Genomic DNA, 9,413 nt, shown 5'->3' on the forward strand with positions numbered 1-9,413 from the left:
ATTATGAAGATTTGTGTATCCACCCGAATTTGGACCTTCCCGAGGGGTTCAAAGTGCCAAAATTTGATACTTTCGGAGGAAATGGAAATCCTTTGGCTCGTTTGAGAGCATACTGTGACCAACTAGTAGGAATTGGGAAGAACGAAGCCTTGCTAATGCGGCTCTTTAGCCGAAGTTTGAGTGGAGAGGCCTTGGAATGGTTCAGCGCTCAAGAAATAAAACAATGGTCTAATTGGAATGCTTTGGCCAGAGATTTTATCGAAAGGTTCGCATATAACATGGAAATAGTTCCCAATCGATATTCTTTGGAGAAGATCAAACACAAATCCACTAAAAGTTATCATGAGTATGCATACAGGTGGAGGAAAGAGGCCGCCAGAGTTCGACCTCTCATGATAGAGAAAGAGATCGTTGAAGTATTTGTACGCATGCAAGAGATCGTGGAAGTATTTGTACGTATGCAAGAGCCTGAATACTATGAAAGATTAATGTTGTTTGTCGGAGAAAAATTTGCTGAGATAGTCAAGGTAGGTGAGACTATCGAGGATGGGCTCAAGATCGGAAATATAGCCCGTGTAGCCTCATCAACTGGGTCATCAAGATTGTTTAAAAAGAAGAGAGAGGATGTATCTACCATCTCTTACACACCTGAAGGGAGGGGGTTCGCCAATACCAAGCCAGGAAAACCTATAGCTTTCAAAACCTATCCACGAGATCCACAAAACTCACATCAAGTTTACTACACACAACCGAATTACCAAACCCCACCTTCCAGTTACCAAACCCCATACCCAAATTACCAAGTCCCATTTCAAAATTATCAAACTCCACCCTCCAATTACCCAACTCCACATTACCAAAACACCCCGCCAAACTACCAAGCTCCACAACCAAATTACCAGACCCAACTGTACCCAAGATTCCAAACTCCTGCACTTTCCCGCCAAAATCGTCCGAGTTATCGTCATGTGCCACCACCCCCGCAAAATAACTACAACCTTTCCCAACCTAATTTTGAAAATAGGCCCGCCAGGAATTTTACTCCTCTAGTGGAGAGTCGGACTAAGTTGTTCGAAAGATTGAGAGACGCAGGCATTATTCACCCCATTACACCTAAACCGGCTGATACAAGCTCTAGATTTTTTAGAGCTGACAAAACATGTGCGTATCATTCTAATAGTGTTGGGCATGATACTGAAACTTGCATCAATTTGAAGCACAAGATTCAGGATTTGATTGATCGTGAGGTAGTCACTCTCCAAACTGCCGCCCCTAATGTCAATAGTAATCCTTTGCCGAATCATGGAGGGGTTAATATTAACATGATTGAGATGGAAGAAGATTGGTGTGTAACAAAGGCCATAGTACCAACCTATACTAACAGCCTTGAAATGGCTGTGGCTTCACTAAGCATAAAGGAGAAATCGAATTTTGTGATTTTGACACCTCAAAAGGTTGTTGCTTTGGTGCCGAAAGAAATTCCTAACCAAAATAAGTTCGTGATTGAGACCGCGGCAACTCAGGGAATGACGCGGTCTGGTAGGTGTTACACCCCAGAAGAATTGGCTCAAGGATGGAATAAGAAAGATCAACAAAAGAGACTGATCAGTGAAGCTGAGGCGGAAGAGTTTTGGCGGAAAATGCAGCCAAAAGAGTATTCTATAGTGAAGCATCTGGAGAAAGTACCAGCCCAAATCTCAGTGTGGGCATTGTTGATGAGCTCACAACAGCACAGACATGCTTTGATGAAAGCTTTGGATGACACTTATGTACCCGTGGTACAGATGGAGATAATCTGGCCGCTATGGTGAGTCGAGTTGTTCAAGGACACCGCATCAGTTTTAGCAAAGAAGAGTTACCATTCGAAGGTGTGATGCATAACAAAGCTCTTTATATCGCTATTATGTGTCGGGAAAAGATCATGAATCGTGTATTGATCGATGATGGATCGGGTCTTAACATTTGTGCTTTGTCGACTCTCAAACAGTTGAACTTTGATTTAGGGAAAGTCCGATAGAACCAAGTTAATGTAAGGACTTTCGATAGGGGTCAAAGAAATACATTAGCTGCTGTGAATTTGGATATTCAAGTAGGGCCTATTGATTTCATTATAGAGTGCCAGGTGATGGACATCACCGCCAGCTACAACTTACTGTTAGGAAGGCCATGGATCCATATGGCTGGAGCCGTTCCCTCTACTCTCCACCAGATGATAAAGTTCATGAAGAATGACCATGAGGTGGTTGTTTATGGTGAGGGGAGGCATTCAAACAGTTGCACGTCAATTATTGATGATATTACCAGAGGTACTGATTTCTATACAGTTAAGCTGGTGAATGCCACTGACGACGATTCGGTCCCACAACCTCTTATGCCACCTGTTGATAAAATGATAGCCACTGTCATGCTTCAAAATGGTTTTGAGCCAGGTTTTGGATTGGGGAAGTACTTCCAAGGAATCATCGAGCCCATTCAGATTCCCGATAAAAGATTAAAGTATGGTTTGGGATATGACCCTACAGAAGACGATGAGGCAGATGCGATAAATAGGAAGATTGATCGGGTACTCGCTAGACCAATACCTCACTTGTATATGTCATTTCCAGTGCGAGAATATGTCAATGATGGCGATCTTGGGGAAGGAATCTGGGATCTTTTTGGAGAAATTGACGCAATATTAGAGGAAGAAACGGGGACATCGAGCATCCGTTATGCTGAGCCAGAGGAGCAACTATCTAATTGGACGTCTGCACCGCTCTTAGTACCTCACTCATCTTGGTAGATAAAGACATATTATCTGCTTATTTTTAAATCGATGGTGGTCCGGAGGAGGCCCGAGACCCACCCTTTGTTTGTTTCTATTTTGTTATGCTTTAAGTTACCTTTATAATGTTTGAAAAAAGGCAGATTGACCAATGGTCATGGCCAAAATTTGTATTTATTTTGGTTTAAATGAAGGCCTCTTTTATTGCAAATTTTACTTGTTATTTGTTTATCGATCTATATTTTATTTGACTTTGTTTGCTTTTGATTTCAGTAAAAATAACTTAAAACCTGCCAATATCATGTCATGTCACAAGCTAAATGAACAAAATAAGATAGATGGTGATGAGTCCGAGGATTATGATGAAGAGGCTACCATACCTGAACACCTCACCGAGGGTTTGAAACAATTTGAGGATCAGTGCAAACCAAATTAAGAGGAAACCGAGGCTGTGAATCTGGGAGATGATGAGTGTATCAAGGAAACCAGAATTAGCGTCCATTTAGCAAGGGCTTAGAGGATGGAACTTATCAATCTGCTTAGAGAGTACATAGATATATTTGCTTGGTCTTATGATGATGTGTCAGGTTTGAGTGTAGACATGGTGTCTCATAAATTGCCGATAAATCCGGATTGCAGTCCAGTAAAATAAAAGACTCGAAAATTCAAGCCAGATTTAAGTTTGAGGATCAAAGAAGAGGTTACCAAGCAAATTCAATCTGGAGTTGTGAAAGTGAAAAAATATCCGACTTGGTTAGCTAATATTGTTCCAGTCCCTAAGAAGGATGGCAAGATCAGAATCTGTATTGATTATAGAGATCTGAACAAATCTAGCCCTAAAGACAACTTTCCATTGCCAAATATCCATATTCTCATTGATAATTGTGCCAATCATGAGATGCAGTCATTTGTGGATTGCTACGCAGGTTATCACCAGATTCTAATGGATGAAGAAGATGCAGAAAAGACAGCTTTCATCACATCGTGGGGTGTGTATCATTATCGAGTAATGCCATTTGGTATCAAAAATGCTGGGGCTACTTACATGAGAGCCATGACAACCATCTTTCATGATATGATTCACAAGGAAATTGAAGTGTATGTGGATGATGTCATTATCAAATCCCGCGAGAGTGAGGATCATTTGAATCACTTGAAAAAATTCTTTGATCGTTTGCGCAAATATAACTTAAAATTAAATCCCGCTAAATGTGTTTTTGGAGTGCCAGCCGGTAAGTTATTGGGGTTTATAGTCAGTAGAAGGGGTATCGAGCTTGATCCCGCTAAAATCAAGGCGATTCAAGAATTACCTCCACCAAAGACTAAGAAGGAAGTGATGAGTTTCTTGGGAAGATTGAACTACATCAGTCGATTCATCGCTCAATCCACATTGATTTGTGATCCTATCTTTAAGCTACTGAAAAAAGATGCATTGACAAAATGGACCGAAGAATGTCAGACAGCTTTCGATGCTATCAAAAGTTACTTGTCTAATCCACCGGTGCTAGTTTCTCCAAGGGACGGAGTTCCATTGTTGCTATATCTGTCTGTCTCGGATAATGCATTTGGATGCGTGCTAGGTCAGCATGATGAGACGGGGAAGAAGGAACGATCAATCTACTACTTAAGCAAGAAGTTTACTCAATACGAGGCTCGTTACACTCCTTTGGAGAAAACTTGTTGTGCTTTAACCTGAATTACTCAAAAGTTGAGACATTACTTGTCTTCATATACTACATATCTCATTTCCAAGATGGATCCTTTGAAGTATATTTTTCAGAAAACGATGCCCACTAGGAAATTGGCAAAATGGCAAATGTTGTTGAGTGAGTTTGATATTGTGTATGTGACCCAAAAGGCAATAAAAGCACAAGCCTTAGTCGACCATCTCGCAGAAAATCCAGTAGACGAAGAGTATGAACCGCTTAGAACTTATTTTCCCGATGAAGAGGTATTAATTGTAGGAGAAGATATCTCCGAAGTATACCCTGGTTGGAGAGTATTTTTTGATGGGGCAGTGAATCATGAAGGGAGTGGAATTGGAGAAGTCCTAATATCAGAATCTGGCCAACATTACCCTCGGTAGCCAAACTCTAATTTCGTTGCACGAACAACATGGCTGAGTATGAAGCATACATCATGGGTCTAAAGATGGCAGTCGATAAAGACATTCAAGATGTTATAACCCGTATTTTGAACATTAGGGCATTTCGGGATAACGGTAATAAGTCAAGGGAAACGCTATGGTTGATCTTGTTGGATACAAAATTCTTATGACTAAATTGGAATTTCAACTTGGAAATATTAGAAAATGTAAGGGGCAAAATTTGGAATTTCTCATGGAGGATGTTATATCCCGTATTTTATACGGTTGGATGTTTTAAGATAGCCGTGGTAAAGTTAAGGAAATGAACATCTTCCAAAATTTATTTAATATACAAGTTGGATATGAATATTATTTATGATCATTAATAGTGTGGAAATATTGGAAATGGCAAAGGGCAAAAAGAAAAATTCGCAAAGTGGCCTATGGTAATATTGTGAAAGGCTAGGGGTAAAATGGGAATTTCACAAAGTCTTCAAGAAGACTCATGTGGGACCCACATGCCACATGGCATCCCATGATTGGAGAAAAGGGGTGTGTTGGACTAATGAAACCTTGACATGTGTCACCACTTAGATCTTGACATGTGTCGCCACTTAGAGCTTGACATGTGTCACCACTTAGGGGATGACATGTGTCACCCCTAAAGTTGTATATATATATATATGAGTCTTATGACTCATTAATTTCCATAATCATCTAGAGATTTCAAGAGAAACAAAACGGAATTACAAGAGAAAAAAAAACAATAGAAGAGAGGAGAAGAGAAACTTAGGCTAGAAACAAGGAAAGAGCTACGATTTTGGGAGGAGAAAAAGGTAAGTTCTCCAATTCCGTTCCAAGAATTAATTATATGAGATATACCATGATGTTATGAATATGTTAGTAATGAAATTTTATGGTTTGAGGCAGCCCAAAACGTTACCAAACAGTCCCTAAGTTTCAGCTGCGCTAAAGGAAATTCCGAGGCAAGTTTTGGCGAGTTTTGGTGAATTTCGGGAAAGGTAAAGTTTTCTGTTTTGAACTGGACTTTATGATGATGTTATGAAGTATATTACATGTCTTAAAATATGCTGGAAGTGTAAAAAAAATGTATAAGGATGTTTGACATTGGAAACAAACTAAATGAAAGTCGTAGTAGTTAAATCGAAGTCGCGTAGTGTGTTGTTGTTGTGGTGCTGCAGTTTGGTGGTGGTTTAATTACGTGTTGCAGGGATGTAAAGTACTAAAAAATGGATGTGGGTGCTGCTGGTTGCATCCACACAACCCTCCGTTTGGTATGACTACATATTTTACGAAATAAAGGTTAAAAACTCTATTTTGGTACCGTAGTTTGGAATGAGTTGTATAGAGCTTGTATTGTGTAAAGTTGAAGTGATTTACTTGTATACATGCTGCTGGATGTTGTTGTTGGTATGGTTGTTGACATGGTGGCCGAGTTGAAAACTCGGGGATGTTCAAGTTACAGGGGAGATGCTGCCCGATTTTCGGTAGATTCGGAGCTAGTAATAAACTAGTCGAGAGACATAGATAAGGAAATGATTCCTATGGTTACTTGGGTGTAGAGTTGGAAATTGGAAAGTGAAAGTTTATTAACCTTAGTATTAATTTCATGTTAAATAGGTTCAAGAGACGACGAGGCGAGCATAGTTAAGAGTAATTCGTAAGAGGTATGTAAAGCGAACCTTTCTTTCTTTTGGCATGTATTTGTTATAAGTATGTAAAGCATATTCTTTCGATTTTCATGTTTTGACATAAGTATGTAAAGCTAATCTTTGTTTTGGTATGGTATTTATGAAACAAAAATATGAGTTTTATATAATTTCAAAGAGGTTCCTATTCCTAGAGCCATTAGGATGGCCAATTCCTTGATTTCCAAAAGGTATTTTATTATGCTTCGATACGTCTATATGATTCCAGAAGATTTATTCTGATATAATCCAGGGTAACATTCGAAAGGTACTTGACATGAGTCTCATCTCGATTTTTAAATGATAGCTCATTTTGATTATTCCATTGAGTCTTAAATATGATTTAAATTGCATATAGTTTCTCACTACTCCACTCGTGGATGCCTCAATGCTTCTTTCACTGAGCCTGGGCCAGGATATGTTTTCGTGCGTATTTCTCTGCATTATTCGCCGTGTCCCGACGTGAGGGGGCAGGTATGACATGTACCATGGGGTGGTAAATATTATGCCACGGAGTTATGCTGTGCCATGTACATATATGTTTGTGATATGATATAATATGATTTGATATGGCCATCTGATATGATATGATTTGTTACGGAGATATTCCCTACTCTGGTGTTATGCTGTGCCGTGGTGCCGATGATGGGAGGGCAACCACACTTTGTTCACCGAATCCCATAATGGGGCCGGATATGGCATATGTTTTTCTGTATACATTATCGGAGGTTTTGATCAGCATTTGATATCTCCGGACATTTTGCTCAGTTTGTACATTCTATCGCGGTAATGACTTTACTTATTATAATCCATTATATGTGGTTTGATAAACATTTGATATTTTTGGATATTTTGCTTATTTTTGTACATTTTGCTCTGGTAATGACTTTACTGATTTCAGTCCATGCTTTACATACTCAGTACATTTTCCGTACTGACCCCCTTTCTTCGGGGGCTGCGTTACATGCCCGCAGGTACAGATGATTGGTTTGCTGATCCGCTCGCTTAGGACATCCACCATGTTGGTCGACAGTGCTCCTTTGTCCGGAGCCCTATTTTGGTACTAACACTTTCTGTTGTATATATATATATATATATATGTTGTTCAGGGTACGGCGGGGCCCTGTCCCGTCATATGACTAGGATATCATTCTGTAGAGGTCTGTAGACATGATATGTGGGTTTTGTATATATGTTTTGGGTTTTTTGTATTTCGTGATGGCCTATCGGCCCTCGTGCATTATATCTATTTAGAGATCCCTTCTGATCATTACCTATGTTTATTCGAGTGATGTACTAAGTGGGGATAAGGGTATATCTGGGTGTCCAACTCGGGCACCAGTCATGGCCCACGGAGTTGGGTCGTGACACAAGAGTTGTTGGTAATAGGAGATTCAGATTTGCTGATTCATCAGGTTCAAGGGGAGTGGGCTGTGAAGAATTCGAAGATCGCACCGTACGTGAAGTTAGTGCAAAGGTTGTGTAAAAGGTTTCACAAGATCGAGTTTAGGCATACCCCAAGGTTGCAAAACGAATTTGCTGACGCTCTTGCTACTATCTCCTCAATGATCAAACATCCAGATACAAGTTACATTGATCCTGTGGAGATATATTTGAAAGAACAACCCGCTCACTGCTCGCATGTCGAAGCAGAACCAGATGGGAGACCTTGGTATTTTGACATAAAAAGGTACCTGGAAAGTGGAACTTATCCAGATAATGCGACTTTCAATCAGAAGAAAGTAATACGTCGAATGACTAACAGTTTCTTTCCAAGTGGAGAAACCCTTTATAGGAGAACTCCAAATATGGGTCTTCTAAGGTGTGTCGATGCTATTGAAGCTACGAAGCTTCTCAAACGGATTCACGCGGGAGTTTGTAGAACACATATGAATGGGCTTACCTTGGCAAAGAAAATCCTGCGAGCCGGCTATTTTTGGATGACTATGGAGCACGATTGTTGTAAGTATGTGCAAAAATGCCATCAATGTCAAGTGCACGGTGACTTGATTCGAGTACCTCCGCACGAACTCCATGCTGTGAGTTCTCCTTGGCCGTTTGTCGCTTGGGGTATGGATGTCATTGGTCCAATAGAGCCATCCGCCTCTAATAGACATAGGTTCATTTTAGTTGCTATTGATTACTTCACCAAGTGGGTGGAAGCAGCCTCTTATAAATCAGTCACGAAGAAGGTAGTAGCAGACTTCGTCTGTAACAATTTGATATGTAGATTTGGAATACCGGATTCCATCATTACCGATAATGGAGCAAATCTCAATAGTCATTTGATGAAAGAGATATGTGAGCAATTCAAGATTAATCATCGAAACTCAACCGCATATCGTCCTCAAATGAATGGAGCCGTAGAAGCTGCCAACAAGAACATTAAAAAGATCTTGAGGAAAATGATTGGCAATCACAGAGGTTGGCATGAAATGTTGCCATATGCTCTGTTGGGATACCGAACAACTGTCACAACATCAATTAGAGCAACCCCATACTTGCTAGTGTATGGGACGGAGGCCGTAATCCCCGCCGAAGTGGAAATACCTTCATTGAGAATTATTCAAGAAGCTGAATTGAGCAACGCCGATTGGGTTCGTAATCGAATTGAACATTTGGCCTTGATTGATGAAAAGAGAATGACTGTCGTTTGCCATGGTCAACTGTACCAGCAAAGAATGACTCGTGCTTTTAACAAGCGAGTGAGACCAAGAACATTTGAAGTTGGTCAGTTGGTTCTCAAACGCATTTTTCCACATCAAAATGAGTATAAAGGAAAGTTTGCGCCAAATTGGCAAGGACCATACATGGTTCGCAAAGTGTTATCTGGAGGTGCCTTAATATTGTCCGA

At 40.2% G+C, this 9,413-nt stretch overlaps 1 long non-coding RNA gene across 1 annotated transcript; it reads left to right on the forward strand.

Annotated features, from left to right (window-relative positions):
• The first annotated feature begins 5,590 nt into the window (after positions 1-5,590).
• Positions 5,591-7,620, forward strand: LOC129871060 (uncharacterized). The gene is made up of 4 exons (XR_008762175.1): positions 5,591-5,686; positions 5,777-5,872; positions 6,492-6,538; positions 7,534-7,620. It is a non-coding gene; the product is annotated as an uncharacterized LOC129871060 (long non-coding RNA).
• Positions 7,621-9,413: the final 1,793 nt, after the last annotated feature.

Source organism: Solanum dulcamara, chromosome 10, assembly GCF_947179165.1.
Source record: "Solanum dulcamara chromosome 10, daSolDulc1.2, whole genome shotgun sequence".
Lineage (NCBI taxonomy): Eukaryota > Viridiplantae > Streptophyta > Magnoliopsida > Solanales > Solanaceae > Solanum > Solanum dulcamara.